Raw genomic sequence first — 22079 nt, forward strand, 5'->3', positions numbered from 1 at the left:
GCCACTTGCTAGAGAAATTTGCATAACTAAAAGGTAGGGAAGTACTGATAGTAAAAAAAATGAGGAAAAAACCTTGAAGGCATTTCAGAGACATTCATGGTAGCCCCTCGTATCACAGGCCTAGAGGCCTAGTGGAAAACAATGAATTCTTGGGCCAAGGCCAAGCCCAGGGCTTCAATGCCCTGTGCAGCTTCAGGACATGGCTCCTTGCATGCCAGATGCTCCAGCTCCAGCCATGGCTCAAAAGTTCCCAGGTACAGCTTGGGTTGCTGCTCCAGAGGGTCCAAGTGGTAAGCTTTGGCAGCTTCCTCATACTGTTAAGCTTGTGAGTGTGCAGAGATATGAAGTGAAACTTGGGAGTTTCTGCCTAGATTTCAGAGGGTTTATAGAAAAGCCTGGATGCCCAGACAGACAGAAGCCTGCTGCAGGGGCAGAGCCCTCACAAAGAACCTCTACCAGGACATTGTGAGGAGAAATGTATGTGATATGGTTTGCCTCTGTGTCCCCACGCAAATCTCCTGTTACATTGTAATTACCAAGGTTGGGGGAGGAACCTGGTGTGAGGTGATTGGATCACGGTTGCAGATTTCTCCTTTACTGTTCTCAAACTAGTGAGTGAGTTCTCATAAGATCTGATAGTTCAAAAGTGTGTGGCACTTCCCCCTTCCCCCTTTGCTGTCCCTCTCTCTCTCCTGCCACCATGTAAATACATGCTATCTTCCCCTTCACACTTTCACCATGATTGTAAGTTTCCTGAGGCCTCCCAGCCATGTTTCCTGTACAGCCCTCAGAACTGTGAGTCAATTAATTATCTTTTCTTCATAAATTATCTAGTCTCAGTTAGTTATTTTTAACAGTGGGAAAACAGACTAATACAGTGGGGTTGGAGCCCCCACACAGAGTCCCCACTGTGGCACTGCCTAGTGGAGCTGTGAGAAGAGGCAACTGTCCTCCAGACTCCAGAATGGTAAATCCATTGACAACTTGCACTGTGCACCTGGAAAAACTGCAGGCACTCAACATCAGCCCATGAGAGCAGCCATGAGGGTTAAACCCTGCAAAGCAATAGGGACAGAGCTTCCCAAGGCCTTGGGAGCCAACCTCTTGCATCAGTGTGCCCTGGGTGTGGGACATGGAATCAATGGAGATTATTTTGGAGCTTTTTAAGATTTAATGACTGCCTTGCTGGGATTTGGACTTGCATCTTGCATGGGGGCTGTAGCCCTTTTCTTTTGGCTGATTCTTCCCATTTGGAATGGGAATGTTTACCCAATGCTTTTACCCCTGTTGCATCCTGGAAGTAACTAAATTGGTGGGTTTTTTTTTTGTTGTTGTTGTTTGTTTTTGTTTTTAATTTTCATGCTCATAGGTGGGAAAGACTAGCCTTATCTCAGATGAGATTTTTGACTTCAGACTTTTCCGTTAATGCTGAAATGATTTAAGTTTTGGGGGGACTATTGGGAAGACATGATAATGTTTTGCAATGTCAAAAGGACGTGAGATTTTTGAGGGGACAAGGATGGAATGATATGGTTTGGATCTGTGTCTCCACAAAATTTCATGTTGAATAATAATCACCAGTGTTGGAGGTGGGGCCTGGTGGGAGGCGATTGGATGGTGGAAGTGTTTCTTATAAATAGTTTATCACCATTCCCTGTGTGCTGTTCTCATAATGAAATCTGGTTGTTTAAGAGCCTGTAGCACCTCCCTCTTCACTCTATTTCTTGCTCCTCCTCCAGCCATATGAAGTGTCTGCTCCCCTTTTACCTTCTGCCATGAATGTGAGTGCCCCAAGGCCTCTGCAGAAACAAAACAGATGCCAGCACAATGCTTCCTGTACAGCCTGTGGAACCGTGAGCCAATCAAATCTCTTTTCTTTTTAAAGTACCAAGTCTAAGGTATTTCTTTGTAGCAATGCAAGAATGGACAAATATACACTCTAATGATGAGTTTATATGCTTTATAAGAAAAAGAAGAGGGAGAGAGAGATTGCTCTCCTTCTGTATTGGGTGCAGCAAGAAGTCAGCTATCTGCAAACCAGGAAGAAGATTATCACCAAGAACTGAACTGATTGGCATCTTGATCTTGGACTTTCCAACCTCAAGAATTGGGAGAAATAAATGTTTGTAGTTTAAGACATCATGCCTATGGTATTTTATTATAGCAGCCCAAGCAGACTACTGTACCATCAAAGACTTTAATTGCTCACATAAAAGGAATATGATCAACTTTGTATTTTTCAAAGTTCAAATTGGCTGGGAAGGAAAGAACAAGTTGGTATTTTTAATTGTATAATTCAGTGGAATCACTCCAACTACTGTATTTGACCTTGTAACTGATAGCATTGAAACTTACAAATGAAGACATTTCCAGTGTCGATATTTTTCTCCCATTATTAGAGCCTCTTATGACCCTAGTAATGTAAAGAAAATAAAGGTCTTAGTAATTTGTTAATTCTTTTATTAACCTGTTATATTGTAGAATTTTTCTCAAATTGGCTTCAAGGAAGATCTCAATGCCATAATATCTTTCCAAATAGTCTTGCAGTTCTATCTCTCTAGTGCCATCACCATCATTCATTCATTCATTCATCCAGCAAATGCATACTGAGTATCTATTATATGCACAATGTTCTAGGTGATGAGAATTTATTAGTAAATAAGAGACTGAATGTCTTCCTTCAATCAGATTACATTTTCATGAGAGTAAGGAGGCAATAAATAAAGAAAATAAGGTGAATCTCAGATTATAAATCTGTTAGATTATGGTTGGTACTGTGAATAAAAATAGAGGAGTGCCAGAGAGAAAGTATGCCAGAGAAGCTTCACTAAGAAGATGATATTTAAGCAAAGAGGAAAGGAGATATCTTGAGAGAGTATATTTTAGGGAAAAGAAAAAAACAATTAGAAAGGCACCAGGTTGGGAAAATGTCAGAGGAGGGTAGTGTGACTGGAACAGAGTGAGTAAAACTTAGAATATAGAAGATGACATCAGAGAGGTAATATAGGGTGGGGAACAGATTGCACAGATCTTAGAAACCACACTTTCAGCTTCAGATTTCATAACTTATATGCGAAGTCATGGAAGATTTTTGAGTAAATGTCTAGCATCAAGATTGGTATTTAATGTCATAACAATTACTCTGGCTGCCAGATAAAGCAAAGAATGGGCTGGGTGTAGTGGCTCATGCCTGTAATCACAAAACTTGGGGAGGCTTACGTGGGAGAATCGTTTGAGCTCAGGACTTCAAAACCAGCAAGGACAGCATAGTGATACCTTGTCTCCACAAAATGTAAAAATGTAGCTGAGCATGCTAGTACATGCCTATAGTCGCAGCTACTTGGGAGGCTGAGGTGGGTGGATCATTTGATCTCAGGAGGTCAAGATTGCAGTGAGCCATGACCGCCACTGCACTCCAGCCTGGGCGACAGAGTGAGACCCTGTCTCAAAAAATTAAGTAAATGAAGCAAAGAATAGAATAAGCGCAATTATTTAGAAGGTGACTGCTATAATCCAGGTAACAGAAAATGATTGCCTGAATTAGAGTGGGAGCAGTGGAATGAAAAGAATATTCACATTTGGATATTTTGTGACCATAGAGCCAACAGGATGTACTGAGATTAGAAATAGAAGTTGAGATTTTAAAAAATAATAAATCTAAAATTTTTGACCTGAGCAACGAAAAAAAAAATGGAGCTTCTATACAGAAATGGAGAAGATGTTGGAAAAACACATTCTATATGGGAAAGTTGAAGTTTGGTTTTGGGCATATTAAGTCTTTGTGGTCAAAGTGGTGATTTTGAATAGATGATTGAATATATGAGCCTGGAATTCAGAGAAGAAACTCATGTCAGAGATAAGAATTTGGTGATCCTCAGCTTTCGTAACTAACTGAGATTTCTAAGGGCGTGGGTGCAAACAAAGGAGAGGCCCTAAGTCTGAGTGATACATCATTCTGTGTTTCGTAAATGATAAACAAAGAGTGTGGATGGGTTACCACTGTTTTCAGAGAATAATTAAGGAAGTGTTTTTCATTAAATTCAAATGAAGAGTTTTAATCAAAAAGGAAAGAAGAATCAACTCTGTTAAAAATAATATGTCAAAAAAGACAAGAGCAGGGAATTGACTTACCATACCCTGCAGTGAACTGGAGAGAAAAGGCTTTAGAAATTTTTCCTCGAAGAATTTGTTTATTTCTAGTGTTGTGGCCCTAGCCATTCCAGAATTCCCAGTAACTCTCACAGGAATAATTATGTCCTGATGTCTATATTTCCAGAGTCCAACCATTAAGTATTAAAAATGCCAGTGGTGGAACACATGCATTGTTTGCCTTTGTCTTATCTACACTACTAATCAAAATGGGTTATAACTATTCTTCAACAAGAATGTATTCAGACTCTCTCTTTGAGATAAGGACTCTCCATTATGTATTTTTTTAGCTTAGAGTGCAGAAGATGCTCATTATGATAAAAAAAAATACTGAGTTTTAGGGGGAAAATATCAGACTCGTAATTATATTACCAAGAAAGAGTAGAAAGGCAATGGTTACAAATCCCATACTATTCAAGCTCAAAATCCAGGGAAGTTGACCCTAAATATGTTTGAAGATTCTCTGTTCAAAATAAACTAAACAGAGAGAACTCTAACAAAACAGGTTTAAAAAGATACTTGCTTCTTTGCTTTCCAGTGAGATGATATCTTAATTACCTAAATGGTGGATGTCAAGAATCTCCTCTATGAGCACAAGCATAGAGTTACTGCATTTGCAGTGGAACCCATTCTCTTTGCTCCTTTGAAGAGTTAGTTGCCATTTAATCATGGAATCAAGGTGCTTGATCCATATCTCTGACTAGACCATGTTGTAACTCTGAAATCTTTAGCATTATTTCTTAACCGACATGCACTCTAGCTTCCTTATGAATAAAAAGAGGATAACATAATATCTATATTATTGGAATTTTATGAGGATCAAATACATGCAAAGCATGTAGAGCAATGGTTGGCCCAAGAAGTGGCTTATTGGAAGAAGACTCCAGAAATACACTGGGGGGTTCATGATTAGCACTTGGAAAGGTAATGTTTGATAGGAAAAACAAAAATCACTGATGCTTAAGTTTTACACTGGCACTTAATCATACCGACCTCTCTTCAGTTGTGGTTAAGGAACTTACTGCATTGGGCTTGGCTTGGTGCACACTAGGATGAGGCAGTTACTGGCAATACTCAGTAAGATATTGCTACTAACTAGAAAGGCTCATTAGCAAATGGTAGTGTTCAAGGGTAATAACAATCTTAACTTAAATAATAGTTAAAAACCAGGAATCTGAGAAAACATCGGAGCTCAAAAGATGGGCAAAAAACAGTACTAAGTAATAGGATATGAGTTATTTGAAAGACCATAAAGACAGGTTTTTCTAACGTGTTATAAGGTCTCAGCTATAGGATTTTGGTTTAGAGGTATCACTGAAGCTCTTAAATGGTGGATGAAGAAGAACAAGGCAGGGCTTTAAATTCTTTAACCATCAAGACATTGTTTCTGTTTCCCCATAGTTCTGGATACACAATATTTAGCTTAAAAGACCCATCTTCTTTTTCTAAGCTACCGTTGTTCTATCGGCATCCTGGGTAACTTCAAAGAACATGGAAGAGGCTCAGTTTATTTTGTTTATTTGTAGCCACATAATCTTTAGGATAAAATATGTGATTCAAATAAGACCACTGGAAGAAAATGTTAGAGAAAGGTCTAAGGTCAAACAAAACACAACCATCTGAAATAAGACACTCTTTATGGGTTTCAGGCAAGAAAAACTCAGAAGTTCAAATGGCACAGAGGCATCACCTCCCAAGAATAGTCTAACACAAGTATGAGAGTCAATATACAGAATACACTGCTAAAGCTAGTAGTGACTAACTCAACTAAGTGTATAGTTAAGAAAAACATGGTTCTGCTGAAAGGAAAAATCTCCAGAAGGTAAGGGGAAAGTAATCACGTCTTTGGTATGAGTGTGACATATTTTTAATCTACTATTTCAGGAAAAGAGATGTCTCTCTTTAAAACAATTTAACAATGTTTTTGTTATTGGATTAAATACTTTTTATTTTTAGGCATTTTTAATTACACAGAAAAACCTATTTATCTGCATAATAACCTATATATCCTGCTAAAATTTTAGGCTAGTATTAGTAAGCCTTCCAAAGCAAATCATTATATAGGTAAAGTAAGTATATATCTCTGCTTCACAGATGGTGAAAAAAAAGAAAATGAATATAGTATTAACAGTTTTATATTAATCTAGAGTCTTTTAACTGGTTTAAATATATTATACATATTAACTCATTAAATCTGTAATATACCTGCAAATAAGAAGCCAAGATTATCGTCACCCTTCTACAGCCAAAGTTTCAAAGAGGTCAAATGCATCATCCTAGGTCATGTAATAAAATAAAACAGATTCCAGCTTTCTTGAATCATTCAATTAAGGCTACAAGAGATGGTGGTACTATTATTTAACAAAATGTCTTCTTTTCTTTTTCTTCCAAAATGATTACTTTTTGGGAGAATGATTTATTTGTCTTTATTATTCCAATAATCATGGCATGGCTGTTGCTTCATATTTTCTAAAAATCACTGTGTGTGTGGGTGTGGGTGTGTGTGTGTAGTAGGAGGAGGAGGAGGAGGGAGAAACTCCTTATAAAAGTGAAACCAAAAACTGTCATCTCTTTGTTATGCATCTGTACTATCTGTACAGATCTTCATGAGGTTCTCACAAGTTACTTTCAATAATGAGGAAATAAGAACGTTAACCCGACTAGATACTTTATCTGCAAAGATAAGAGAACTGGTTTATTGGCATCAGTGATAGTGTCCATTGGATAAATTTTTTGTCAGGCTTGAAAATATTGTTTGTTTTTTTAAAGTACTATATTGTAAACCAATAGCAAATAAATAATTTTAAAATGAAGTTATGTGTATGAGATTTAGTATCTAGAAAGATTACAAAACTAGAATAAATCAAGAGCACATAATCAAGTATAATTTTCAAAATATAATTGTGCTATTAAAATTTGGAAAGGTAAAATTCTGAACAATCCAGGAGAAAAGTGAAAAGTTGTTAGATCAGAGCTTTATCCAGCGACACAGGGATACTCTAGGACCATCTCAGGCATCATCTATGATATTAACACACCTTGCTGATTTCTTTGGTAGCTGAGAGATTTCTTCTATTTTCTCACATTTCTAGATACAGAGGATTTAGCTTAAAGACCCCATCCTCCTTTACTGAGTTGCCTTTTTTCTAACAACGTCCTTGAACAACTTCAAAAAATATAGAAGAATCTTAGGTGATTTTGGAGCCACATGCCATTCTTTATAAAATGAGAATCTGATAGCTTACACATCCAAGATCATCCCATAGAGATACAAGCCATAATAATATTTCATTGACTTCCCAAACCACCAACCAATTTTGGCACTTTTAATGGAAAAGTGGGTAGAGTTTCAGGTTTTGTTTATTCAGTTCCCTTATATAATCACAATCACATTATTATCACAAAATCTATCATTATGGTAGTGATTAAACATATATTAATAACTTACCTTGTTACTGGAGTGGTACAAAGCATTTTTAATCAAATATGTAATTTAATCCTTGCCAATAATTCGGATGCATATGCGTTTGTTACCATTTAACAGCTAAGCAAACTGAAGCTTTGGGAATTTAGATAACATGTCCAAGTTTACACACTATAATCGCCAACACGTAGATATGACTCAGGCTGTTCCTATGTGCCATGCTCTATTCTAAGCACTTTATATATATTAACTGATTTAATTCTCCCCTAAAATGTGGAAAGATGAATCTAATGGTATAAAAGTAATAGAAATAATGTACTTATTTTAATACACTAATAGTAATAGTATTCAGGCTATCTATTCCCAGAGCCCGTGGTTATGAATATTAATCATCATTGAATAGGCCATAATTGTAAATACACTGTAGGTTTTATGCCAAATTTATTAGATTTGAGACCCAATGGAGTGAAAAACTTATAGAAGTGGGGCCCTTAGTTATGCATGATTCAGATCCCAGTGCAGATCAAGAAGAGCATCCCTTTGAGAAGAACTTAGCTTCCAACACAGAGGAATATCCAGGACTCCCAGGCACCAAGCACCACAGAAAAGAGCCTTTGTATTCCATGGATTGGATCTTATGAAGAACAGAGCACAAAATTTAAAAACATAACAGGACTCTAGCACCCCTGTTCTAGAGTCATTGTGTTTTCATTTCTTCCCCTGGAAAAGAAAGATAATAGTGATACCTATCTCATAGGGTTATTGAGTTCTTACAATAGTGCTTGATTCACAGTAAGCATTATGTATAAACATCGGTAATTTTAATTATACTGAACTTAGCCAACCCCCGGACCACAGATACGTACCAGTCTGTGACCTGTTAGGAACGGGGTTGCACAGCAGGAGGTGAGCAGCAGTCGAGGGAGCATTACCACCTGAGTTCCACTTCCTGTTAGATTAGCCAGATTAGCAGCAGCCTCAGATTATCATAGGAGTGAGAGCCCTCTTGTGAAAAGTGCATGTGAGGAATCTAGGTGGTGCACTCTTTACGAGAATCTAGTGCCTGATGATCTGAGATAGAACACTTTCATCCCAAAACCATCCCACATGCCCCATCCATGGAAAAATTGTCTTGCACAAAGCTGGTCCCTGATGCCAAAAAGGTTGGGAACCACTGCTCAAGATTATATCATCACGCAAAAAACTGCATAATTCTCATCAGCATACAACATACGGTAGGCACCATCAATAACTTTATTCTAATTTAAGAATGGATACAACTTACACATGAACTTCCACAGAATGCCAGTGGCTATCATTACACACAGAAAGTTATGTGGCCTCATCTGGTATCAGTGGGAAAAATCTTTGTGAGGCTTACCATAACTACAGTTAACAGGCATGGTAAAAGGATCTAGAAGAATCACTATTCCCACACCATATGTTACCATCTCTTCTTTAAACCCCAATACTGCCCAAATCACTAATCTTTTAATCTCTGCACATGGTTGGTGCCATTTTATTCTCTATACTCTGTCTCAAAGGAGTAGCTTCATGTACCTCTTAATGTTTTCATCAATCTAGTTCAAAGAAATTTCCTTATTAACAGAAACCTTTCCACCATTTGAAATTTTCATAGTTTTTATTCTGGTTACTGGCCTAAGGAACATAACTCAAGTTCCCAGAGTTGAGATGATTGAATCATTAGATTATGAGCCTGGTTAAGTGATTTCCTATAATCACTCAACTAAGCTCCTGACTCTCATTTTATCCCCTCATGGCCACCCCAGCTGGGCTTGGAAGTTGACCCAAGAACTTTAAGAAACCATCAATTGTGCTACTACTAGATTTATTAGGTTATCAAAATAAAAACCTCTTTTGTGTTGGCAGTATGTGTGTATTGCATAGTACATAAGCCTTAATGTCAAAAACAAATGGATAGATAGATGAAAGATAGATAGAATTAATAAGAAATCATAGGATTAGAGTAGATACAGTGCAGAAGCATAGAAGGTTTAGGAAAGAATCAATATGGAATACTTTTCACATCCAAAACAAAGTCTGCTAGATTCTTTATACATCCTATTCAATGCTCACATCAAAGCTGTGAAGTCAGGCGTCAAGAGCCTGGTCACTGAAGCCAAACTGCTTGGGCTTGAATCATACCACCAATACTTACTACTGCTATGACTTTAAGCACATTAACTAATCTCATTGTGTTTTCATTTCTTCCCCTGGAAAATAAAGATAATAGTGATACCTGTCTCACAGGGTTATTACAATAGTACCTGGTTCATAGTAAGCATTATATATAAACATTAGTAATTTTAATTATACTGAACTTAGCTAGTGATCACATAGAAAATGGTGACAAATCCTAGCCTAATTCCAAAGAACTAAATCTATAATGATCCAAAAACATTTTTCAAATTTAAGAATTTCCATTATTTTGCCTTATGCTATTCACTGACTATTTTTTCAACAAATATCAGTGAGTACCTGCTATGTGCTAGGAACTGAAGACACATAACTTTAAAAAGAGAGACAACTCTTCCTCACCTTTGAAGGTGATATTCTAGCCAGTGTCCTGATAAAGGCAAACAATAATCATAATACATTAATTACATGTTATATGGAACAGTGTGATAATTATAGAAAAAAATGTAGAGCTAGGTGTGGAGTGGATAGGGTACAGCTAACAATTTTAAATAGCATTATTAAGAAGTGTAATGTCAGCAACATGGCAGAATAAGATATCTTCCACTCATATCCTCCAATAACAATAATAATTTGACAGCCATCCATCAGTAAAAGTGCCTTTGTGGGAGTTCTTAAGATTCAAGTAGGGGATTGCAAAAACCCAGCGAAGCCCAAAATCAAGAAGGGCTGTTTTGAGAGAACAGGTCTGCACCTAGGTGGTGAGCTCACCAGTCATAGTTCTGGCTATAGGTCCAGAAATGGTCCCATCTACCTCTGGACTTCACCACAGCACCATTTGGCCTTGATTTTTCCACAAGAATCATCTGCTAAAAGATCTAAGAGGATATCTGCTCGCCTTTGTCTTGAGTGACAGTCTTGCTAACTTCTATCTCCACTGTGGACCCTAAAGCATCTTGTGACCCAGCTTTAGCCCCTCTCATCTGTGGCCTAAAGTAAGTACTTTCTGCTCAGGGACCCACCCAGTGACCCAGAAGATGCTTACCCAGGGAAAATGGAAGAATCCACACCCATCCATGCACATGGTGATAGGCTCACCAACTGCAGATCCAATTGTGGGCCCTTAAGCAGATCCTTGTCCCACTATTAGCCCTGCTAACCAAGGTCCTGGAGGCATCTCATCTGCCCAGGTATCAGATAGGATCAACAACTTCTTGAGTTCATAGTTACAGGCCTGCCAACTATGGACACCACAGTAAACCCAACAGCAGTCACATGACCTGGCTCCATTCCTAGTAAACTGTGATCCAGAGGCAATCCCATCACCCTGGGGACCCCAAGAGGTCCCCAGACTGGCGTTGGCAGGTAAACATCTCTTACAGACTGAATTTGGCAAATAAAGATTCAGTCTGTAAAGGTTGTAAGGGGAATTTGTTTTTTAAAATGCACAGACATCAATACATGGATCATGAAAAACAAAACAAATGATATTACTAGAGGAAACTGGTAAAGCTCCAGTAACTAAACCCAATGAAATGGAGATCCACAAATTGCAAGCAAAATAATAAAAAATATTATTTTCAAGTAGCTCAATGAAATGTAAGAGAACACAGAAGACTAAACAAAATCAGAAAACAATGTATTAGATAACTAAACAAAATCAGGAAACAACGTATGAATGAAATGACAAGTTTAGTGAAGATATAGGAACCATACAAAATAACTAAATAGAAATCCTAGAGCTGAAGAATACAATAATAGAACGAAATAATGTAACGGAGAGATTCAACAGAAGAGTCAGTCATGCAGACGAATCAGTTAACCCAAAGACAGGTCATTTGAAATTAGTCAATCAGAGGAGCAAAAAAAACAAAAAAAAAACTTGAAAAGAGAGAAGAAAGCATAAGGGAGCTATGGGACACCATTAACCTAAAAAAGTATGAATTATTAGAATTTCAGAAAGAGACAACAGGGAGTATGAGTAATAAAGTTTACTTAAAGAAATGAAGACAAAAAACATGAAAAATCTAGGGAGGAATACGGACATCAAGATTCATAAAGCTCAAGGTATCTCAAGTAATATTAACCCAAAGGAGGTACTCTGAGGTACATTTTAATCAAATTTTCAAAGATATAAGAAACAATATTAAAAGCAGCAAGAGAAAAGAAATTTTTTACATACAAGCAAATGTGCATAAGGCAATCAATGAACTTTTCAATAGAAGTTGTGCAGACTAAAAAGAAGTAGGATGAGATATTCAAAGTGCTGGAAGAAAAGAAAACCATTGTAACCAAAGATACTCTACTCAGCAAAACTGTTCTTCAGAAATAAAGGAGAGGTGAAGATATTCCTAAATTTAAAAAGAAAAGCTGAGGGAGTTCATTGTCACTTGACGAACCTTACAAGAAATACTAAAGAGAGTTATTTAAGTTAAAATGAACGGCACTTTGAGAGGCTGAGGCGGGAAGATCACAAGGTCAGGAGATCGAGACCAGCCTGGCCAATATGGTGAAACTCCCATTTCTATTAAAAATACAAAAAAAAGAAAAAGAAAATTAGCCAGGCATGGTGGCCCATGCCTGTAATCCCAGCTACTTGAGAGGCTGAGGCAGGAGAATTGCATGAACCCAGGAGGCAGAAGTTGCAGTGAGCCGAGATCACTCTAGCCTGGGCGACAGAGCGAGACTCCATCTCAAAAAAAAAAAAAAAAAAAAAAAAAAGACAAGAGATAACAAGGGCCAGGGGTGATATGAAGAAAAGGAAACCCTTGCATACTGATAGTGAGAATGCAAATTAGTGCAACTATTATGGAAAATAGTATGGAGGTTCCACAATAAATTAAAACTAGAACTGTCCACAGTTGGACAATTCCATTTCAGGTTTATATCCAAAAGAAATTATATCAGTATCTTGAAGAGATGTGTGCTCTCCCATGTTCATTGCAGCATTATTCACAATAGACAAAAGATGGGAATGACCTGTGTTCGTCAATGGATGAATGGCTACAGAAAATGGTGTGTGTGCGCGTGTGTACACATATATATAGAATATTATTCAGCCATAAGAAGGAAATAAATCCTATAAATTTGGACATCATAGATGAAACCGGAAGACATTACGCTAAGTGAACTAAGCCAGTTGCAGAAAGACAAATATTGTAGGATCTCACTTATATGTGAAATCTTAAAATACGGAACTTACAGAAGCAGAGAGTGCAATAGTGGTTGCCAGGAGCCGGAATGAGGGAAATGGAGAGATGTTTGTCAACGAATATAAATTTTCCATTATAATATAAGATGTATAATTTCTGGGGATCTAAGGTACAGCATGACAACTACGGTTAAGAATACTGTAGTTTATAGTTATCAATATGTGAAATTTGCTAAGAGAATAGATCGTAAGTGTCCTTACCAAACACACACACACACACATACACACACACACGAAACTATATCAGGTGAGGGGTGTGTTCATTAACTTGATTGAGGTAAACATTTCACAATGTATACTTACGTAAAATCACTGAATTGTACACCTTTCATGTATATAATTTTTGTCAATTATACTTCAATAAAGCTGGCTGGAACAAGCGTGTGCACGCGCGCGCACACACACACACACACACACATCCAATGCTGAAAAAAACACTGTGATGAAGATAATATTTTTCAGTGAAGCTTATTTTTCATTCAAAATTCTGTGTGGCAAATAATAAGAGCTCCAATTAATGGTGTTAAGTTATCTAAATTTGAAGAAGCAAAGATATCTGTCTGCCTGTTACAGTAATTTAGAATTAAACGACTCCGAATTTGAGTGCTAGCTCCAGAATCGCTGTAGTGTAAGGCCTTGGGGAAGTCTTTGAACCTCAGTTCTTTCATCCATAAAGGGAGATAATAAGAGCTACAATGAGGAGTTGCTAAGAGGATTAAATAAGATAATTTTTATGTGAAGTGATTTTCTCAGTGCTCATTAAGTGCTTTCTCACTGGCTACACTTAACGATACCGTGTGTAGGATGCTCAAAACGGTGTATTTTATGATCTTTAAATTTAGGGAATTTAGAGTTTATTATTTAAAGTCCAGTGTCTCATGTATGAGAGTATTACTTTCCTTTACACATTAATGAAAAGAAAAGATGTATCTACTTCTGGACAAGGGATTAGAGTGTTAAATCCAGGTTAAAGCTCTTGCAGAAAGAACGTGTTTTGACTCTTACCCCATCCCCAAGAGGCTGACATTTTGCAGCAAAAACTCAAGAGTAGGAATCCATGAGCTGAACCCTTCTTATAAGCCATGCATTGGTGTATCCTTTGCACACATATTTGCATTCCTAACTTTAGGCTTTGTTTTAATGTAGAGCCCATCCTATGGAGGACTGGTTTTATCATGGCCACCATTTACAGTAGTTTCCACTGTGTCCTACATTTTCCTTTGGAAAAAGTACAACTTGATTTCTATAGAGAACAACAGAGAAAATGAAGTTTGCTTATATGAAATCTGAAACATATGCCTTGTGTGCTCACTGTGTGGGGAGATTGGGCACTAATGGCTTTCTTTTAAAAGCCCTCTAATAAAAATATAAAGTCCTTTACTCATCTGGGGATATAAACCACAGCTAATAAATGGAATTGGATTCATCTGAGTACTCAACTCAAGACACAGGAGAGTGACCATCTCCAAATGACTCTACATTGTACTCTTTATTACCTACATTACACACCAGTTAACTCCCAAATGAAACAATATTTGTTGTAAGGTGGGACATCCAGATCCTATTTGTGCACCAAGTTTTTGTTTTGGTTTAGATTTTAATTAGATTTCTTAGGAATCTCTATTTTACCATAGACATTTTAATCAAAGTACTTTTCCTTCTTCATTTATTTGTAATAGGTCTTTAGTGTTTTCTCACTACAAGAAATAATTATTGTAGAATGGCCACAAATAGTGAACATGCAATATACCTGACAAATCGCAACTCTGGAAATCCAGCAGGACATCTCCACTATAAGTCATGTGTTAATTTCCTCAGTGTAAGAGAGATATTTGTATTTTATGTTGTCATGTACAATTAAAGATTATGTATCACAGAAGGGTGGCAGGCTTGGTGAAGAGGCAAAATATTACATTTGTTAAGCAGTCATGATATGATGCCTCAGGCATTATGCTTGGCATTTTATAAATACAGACTCCTTCAATATTGTGAGGTAAATAACATGAGCCTAATGTCAAATTAGAGAGGTTAAACATTTACACAGAGCAACAAATTGCTTATCCTGAGTTTTGAACTATTTAGACTGGCTCCAATAAATTCTTCTTGTACTGCACAAGAATAACTCTGCCACTCCGACTTGTGTATATACTTTTATATTTTTAGTCAAAATATTGAACAACTGTGACAGAGCTAACTTTTTTTTAGCCTTTGAAAGATATGAGTTTAACTATAACGTGCTCAGGAGTTAGGTAGACTACACCTTACATATGTGCACATACACATTTTTGTTTTTAGGGATCCTAAGGCACCAGCCAGCCACTCACACAATGGTAAGTTATATCATTTGCTGGTTTTAAATTCTCAACAATTGTGTATCTCACCATTAATAATACAATTTTAAAAATCACTTCTACCTCATTTTTATTGTGAAAATATACACATCATATAAAATGTATTATTTTAACCATTTAAAGTTTTTAATCGATGACATTATGTACATTCATAATATTGTGCAACCATCACCACTGTCTGGTTCCAGAACTTCTTCATTTATCCAAAAAGAAATCCCACATGCATTAAGCAGTCACTCCCCATTTTCCTCTCTCAGCTCCTGGAAACCAGTAATCTACTTTCTGTTTCTGTAGATTTGCCTACCATGGATATTTCATAGAAATGAAACCATAAAAATGTGGCTTTTGTGGCTAGCTTCTTTCACGTGGTATAACGTTTTCAAGGATTATCCATGTTGTACCATGTATTGGTATTTTATTCTTTTTTATTGGTGAAGAGTATTCCATTTGTATTAGTAAGCTTTCATGGTTATAAATAAATATCTGAGACTGGGTGACTTGTAAAGAAAAGATATTTATTTGACTCACAGTTCTGTAGGCTATACAAGCAGCATGCTGCCAGCATCTGCTTCTGAGGCCTTCAGAAACTTACACTCATGCTGGAAAGCAAAGTGAGAGCTGATGTACCACATGGTAAGCGAGGGAGCAAGAGGCAGAGGAGGAGGTCCCAGACTCCCTTTAAACAACCACCTCTTGCAGAACATACTCATCACCAAGAGAATGGTGCTAAGCCATTCATGAGGGAGCCAGCCCCATGAACCAAGGTCTCCCACTAGGCCAAACCTCCAACACTAGGGATCATATTTCAACATGAGATTTGGAGGGGGCGCACATTCAAACATTATCACCATTGTGTAGATATACCATTTTGTTTATTCACTTATCATTTGATGAACATTTAAGAAGGAAAATATAAAAATGGTAAATTAAATTTATATATCAACTGAAAGATTCAGCCACCTCTTCAAAAGGCTAAAATATGGTAAAACATAAATCTCAAAATTGAAGAAGCGGAGTCATTTACTAAAAACATTCTATTTGAGCTGTGTCTTTCTGTATGTTGTTTTACAGGATTGAATCAGAAACTAAGCTTAGTGGATCCTCTAATAAGTTTTGGGTTTACTGGTTAAACAGCAGTGTATTTGTTTCTGTGTAAAAAAAAACTGTAGGGAAAAGTTAGCAAATAAATGAGAGAAGTTTCTGCTTCCTTGTCATCTCTAACAAGATTTTAATAATTGTAGGAAAGACAAAAACTTATATATTCAATCTACATGTGAGAAAAATGCTGATTTAGTCTGCATTCCTGATATGAAATATGAAGTATATAGAATTAAAGTGTAGATCCTGCTTATACATGAATGTTCATAGCAGTATTCTTCACCATAGCCCAACCTGGAAACCAACCAAATATTCATCAACAGAGGAATGGATGAACGAATTGTGATATGTCCATACAATGTACTACTCAGCAATAAGAATGCCCAAGCTATTGAGACATGCAACAGCATGGATGGATCTCATAATAATTAGGTTGAATAAAAGTAGTCAGATAAGTGCACACTATATGATTCCCTTCATACATAACTCTGGAAAATGCAAGCTAATCTACAGTAACACAAAGTAGAGCAACGGTTGTTTGCTAAGGAGACAGGAGGAGCAAGAGGGAAGAATTACTAAAAAGAACAAGAAAACTTTTGGGAGTGGTGACTATTTTCTATCCTGATTGTGTTAACAGTTTCACAGAAATATAGATATGTCAAAATTAGAAAATTTTATGCTTTAAATATATAAAGTTTTTCATATCTCAATTATATCCCAATAAGGCTATTTTTAAGTGCATGCTACTAAATAAATGTATACATTAATAAGTGCAAGTACCAAATTCATGCCCAGTAATGACTTTCTGGCAGAAAAAAATTAAAAATTAAATTATTACTATTAGCAATAAAAGGGGTCAGGATGACTAGCATTTAGTATTTTTAATACTTGGCACCAGGGCTCCGTCCTACTAGCTATGCTGAGGGAAATAGTTGCAGTTATACACAATGTAGTAATAGGATCATCTAGTAATGACTAAGATCCTATGTTTTGGCCCTCAAATTTTAACTATAACCTTACCAAAAACATACACACACTTGGTTCCTCCACAGAGATATGAAAACAAGGGCAGGACAGATAGGTATATACTAATATCATAAGCAGTAAAACTAGCAAGCACTCCGAAGCCGGAAGCAGTCCTATTGTTACGCTGCTAAACATGTCACACACGTGGCTGAGTCATGTGTGGGTGTTGACAACTCAGTTAATGCGAATTCTTTATGGACAGGCTGACCAGGATGGAATGCATAATCTCTATATATAATGACAGAAAAGTGATCAACAAAACAAATTAACACTAAAGATAGGCCTAAAATTTTCTGGTTTTGTCTATTCCAAGCCAGAGTATCTTGAATATAATAGCCAAGTATGCAGATTATATAGATAACTGAAAGGTTTCCTTAGCATGTGACTTTGGTAGGAACACAAAAGCATTTACTGAAAGTGAAGACATTCTATTTAGAATCACATTTAGAATTGTATATACTTAGAATCATATTCTATTTAGAATCATGTGTACTTAGAATCACTGTTTATGGGACAGAGCCTCAGACAGGCTTAAACCATACTTTCCGTGTTCCTACCCCAATTTCCAGTTCTTTATCACATAGAAAAGTGGGTTATTAACACTTGTAGCAAATGATAAAAGTCTGAACAATATAAAATAATGTTTTGTGTCCCATTCATTTGGATACCCTGGTACCCAGTTCCTTTTATGATGTCTGCTTATGCATAAGAACCTCTAGTATAGTCATTTGTTTTTAGTCACTTGCTGTTAATTCACAGAATGACTGTGTGCTGTTACAGCACTGTTTCTTTAACTTGAGTGTTTTAAACCCATGCTGACTTCAATGCCTTAATTCTCTTTCATGATTAGAATTACCTTCACATTCTTTGATCTCTCATCTCAGTTTCCTCTGCGTGTGTGTGTCACACACACACAACTTCAAGGTGAATATTCACTTTTTACTTCAAGTTTTCATGCAAACCCATTGCCTATTGGGCAGAGACATGGAAACATTGATGCACAATACCTGTTTGTACAACTTCATTAACTGTTCCCCAGGCAATAATAGCTCAGGGAGTTTCTGTTTAATCACTTCATGCCTAAGACTGTGTGAATTTTTCAAGGCTGAGCAGAAATCTCCACTATATAGTAGAGGTGAGGATGCTGAATGTGCTCATGTGCATCTTCCAGAGAGCAATCTTCTCTCAGTGCTGGATCCCAATCTTCTGATTGTGTCTCACTGATAGAAAGTGTGCTTCTTCCTACGTGTTCCAAAGGGAATTTTTAAAACCTATGTCAACCAAAAGACATAATAAAGGGAAAATATTATCTGGGGTTCCCATTGGCATTGCCTTTTTATTTCCATTTGCTTTGGTAATTGGAAGGTGGAACAGATGGTGACAATCTCATTGATTATGTTGTGCCCATTATGATAGCCCATTCTGCCAAGCAATTCTTCATGAGCAAAGGATGTATTATAAGGGACTGTTGCTTTCAGAAACTGACAATGAGCTCAGTGGGATGGACGATTATGCAGGGGGTAGAGTGGGTGGTTTATGGCCCTTAGATGCAGCTGTTTTGTAAAATTAATGATACCTGTTGCAATTCACAGAGGAGGAAATGGAGACATAAAAGTGAGCAGCTGGATTTGACTAGGTTGTTAGCACCAACTCTAGCATGAAAAAGCTCTCAGGCACTTTGCCAGTGAGGCTAACCTTTCCCAAAATAGTAACCTATTTCTGGCCCTGCCTGAAGCCCAAGAAGAACAACTCCAAACTATATGTATGCCTAATATTTGGAAAGGCCTTGCCAGGCGCGGTGGCTCACGCCTGAAATCCCAGTACTGTGGGAGGCCGAGGCAGGCAGATCACCTGAGGTCAGGAGTTCGAGACCAGCCTGACCAACATGGTGAAACTCCGTCTCTATTAAATTACAAAAATTAGCCAGGCATGGTGGCATGTGCCTGTAATCCCGGCTGCCCAGCAGGCTGAGACAGGAGAATCACTGGAACCTGGGAGGCAGAGACTGCAGTGAGCCGAGGTTATGCCACTGCATTCCAGCCTGGGTGACAGAGCAAGGCTCCATCTCAAAAAAAAAAAAAAAAAAAAGGCTATGAGGAGCAAGTTCAACCATAGGCAGCATCTGTACAAAATATAAATGGAAGTGGTTTTGTTCTGAATAATGAGATCATTTCAGAACTAGACAACAGGTAGTTGCTGAAACAGCTCTCATTCTATAGCTTTCTACATCTACTAACTCATTGTAAAAATCATCTGCAATTATTTTAGCAAAGACAACAACTCCAGATGAAATTGATATAATACGTAAAATGCCACAGGTAAATGAAAATCAAGGTGCGTGTAAATACTATGCCTCTGTACAATTTCCAGTTCGTTGGGAGTCTTATAGAGACTTAATCAAGCATTCAGGTTCTATTCAGTAATGTGGCATTCATTATCAATTTATGGTTTTGAATTTTCAAGACAGGCAATCAAGAAGCTGTTTATTCCCTTCTGGATGTTTTGCACATCATTGGAATAAGCAAAAACAAAACAAAAGAGAGAGAGAGAGAGAGAGGCTCAACAGAATTCTGCTGGTGTGTGTAAAAGAAACCAGTCCTTTTAAGAAAATGCCATTCAAATCTTAAAAAACAACAAAATAACAATAAGATTCTACTTTCCATTAAATATTTGCTTGAAACTTATTTGTATTGTTTACGTTTCCATTAAATGTAAGCTGTGATTCTCTGCATCTTTTTTAGTCTGTCTTTTCTTAATGTATTCAAATATTTTTTCCATTACATATCCAAGCTTACAAGAAGTTCCTCTTTTTAAATAGAACTGAACACATATTTAATTTTTATTTATTTTTATTATACAAATAGTGCCTGCCTACTAAATAAACATGGGACCACAAAAAGAAAACACAGAAAGGCAAGAATTTATGGAAATCTGTCCATGTTAATATTTTGATGTAGCTTTCCGGTTTTAAAATCACTATCTAATATTTTAAAATCAGAATGGGGATACAATTCTGAATGCTTTATTTTGTAATAAATTGGTAACACACTTTGTAAATTAATTTTTTAAATGGTTGGATAGTTTATTGATTACTAAAACGTATAAAACATTCCTTATATTTTTGAACATTCAGATTGTTTCTAAATGCTTTCATATTATAAATAATATTCTGAGAGAGAATTTTCTACGGCCACTTATAATACAATTATTTATTTAGAAAAAATTTCAAACTCAGAATCTATATTAACAAGCACGGTTTCATTTTACACCCTATTAGCAGTTTAGGAAAGCTCTTATGTATATTACAAGGTTTGTTAAATACTTGTTAATTTGATAGGCAAAAATATTATCTCATTTAATTTAAATGTCTTTGATTACCATTAGATGAAGTATTTTTTCATTTATTTGTAGTATACTTTTATTTCCTCTTTTATGAATTTTTCAGGTCTTTTGTATATGTATCTGTTAGAGACTTTCAATTCTATTCCTTTTGTGAGTCTTCTCTACAGTGGAAATGGACTGGCATACTTTATGTATTTTTTTATTCCTAATTTATTGTCTTCTTTTTGTTTTTTTTTTCTGGGAAAAGCTTTAACCTCCATGTACACAAATGTTACTCTTTTATTTCATCACTTATTCTGTGGCTTTAAAGCTTAGGAAGTCTTTGCTAGTGCCCATATTCAGAAGCTCCATAGTTGTTAAAAAGATCGTATGGATTATTTTCACGTATTTAATGCTTTAATCCATTCGAAATTTATATTTTGTAATCAGGCATAGAAACTGAAATTGATTAACTTTCTCATAAGTGTTAACCAACTGCTCTATCACCAGTTACTGAATAATTCTTTTTTTCTTTGTCACTGACTGGAAATACCTCCATAAAAATATTCACACACATATACACACACACATAAAACATGCACATACATCCATCCATTATGAAGGGAATTTGTTTATGCTTCCTCAATGCAATGAGAATTGCTCCAACAGAAGGTTTATGTTATCATACCTTAAGGAATTACCAGAGCTGAGACTTCTGTCAGAGTGCTGTATACACTAAGTCAGCCTGCTTGATACCACCTAAGTGAATTTTATCAGAGGTTATCACTTCCTTTTAGTTCCTGCATATTAGAACTGCTCACTACCTAACCCACTTGAGTCAGTTCCTTAGTCCCATCCATGTTATGTGTGTTCTCAGCTATCTCCTATTAATTTTCAGAAATGTTTGCCTCTGAAGTAGTGACACACATTCCAAATGACTCCCCCAAAAGAACATACAGACTCAGAGACTTAGAAACCCAAATATAGACTGCCTTTGATTCCAGAAAGAAACCCAAGACTGTTTATTTTCCTCTTCCTCCATCAAAATGTGTCTCTATTTTCTATTCCCTTAGAGCAAGACTTCCCATTTCTACTTTCCCAATTATCTGCTACCATATCAAACCAAACTGCTTCAAGGCTGACACTCCACATGCTATCAGAGGCTGCTATATCTGGCATATTATTTTTCAATTGCTGTTTGAACAAATTTCCACAAACTGTAGGCTTAGTGACCAAAAACAAAATAAATGTATTCTCTCACAATTCTGGAAGACAGGCATCTGAACTGGGTTTCACTAGTCTTAAATCAAGGTGTCAAAAATGGCTACTTTCCTTTAAGACC

This window comes from Macaca nemestrina, chromosome 12 (genome assembly GCF_043159975.1).
Source record: "Macaca nemestrina isolate mMacNem1 chromosome 12, mMacNem.hap1, whole genome shotgun sequence".
NCBI lineage: Eukaryota > Metazoa > Chordata > Mammalia > Primates > Cercopithecidae > Macaca > Macaca nemestrina.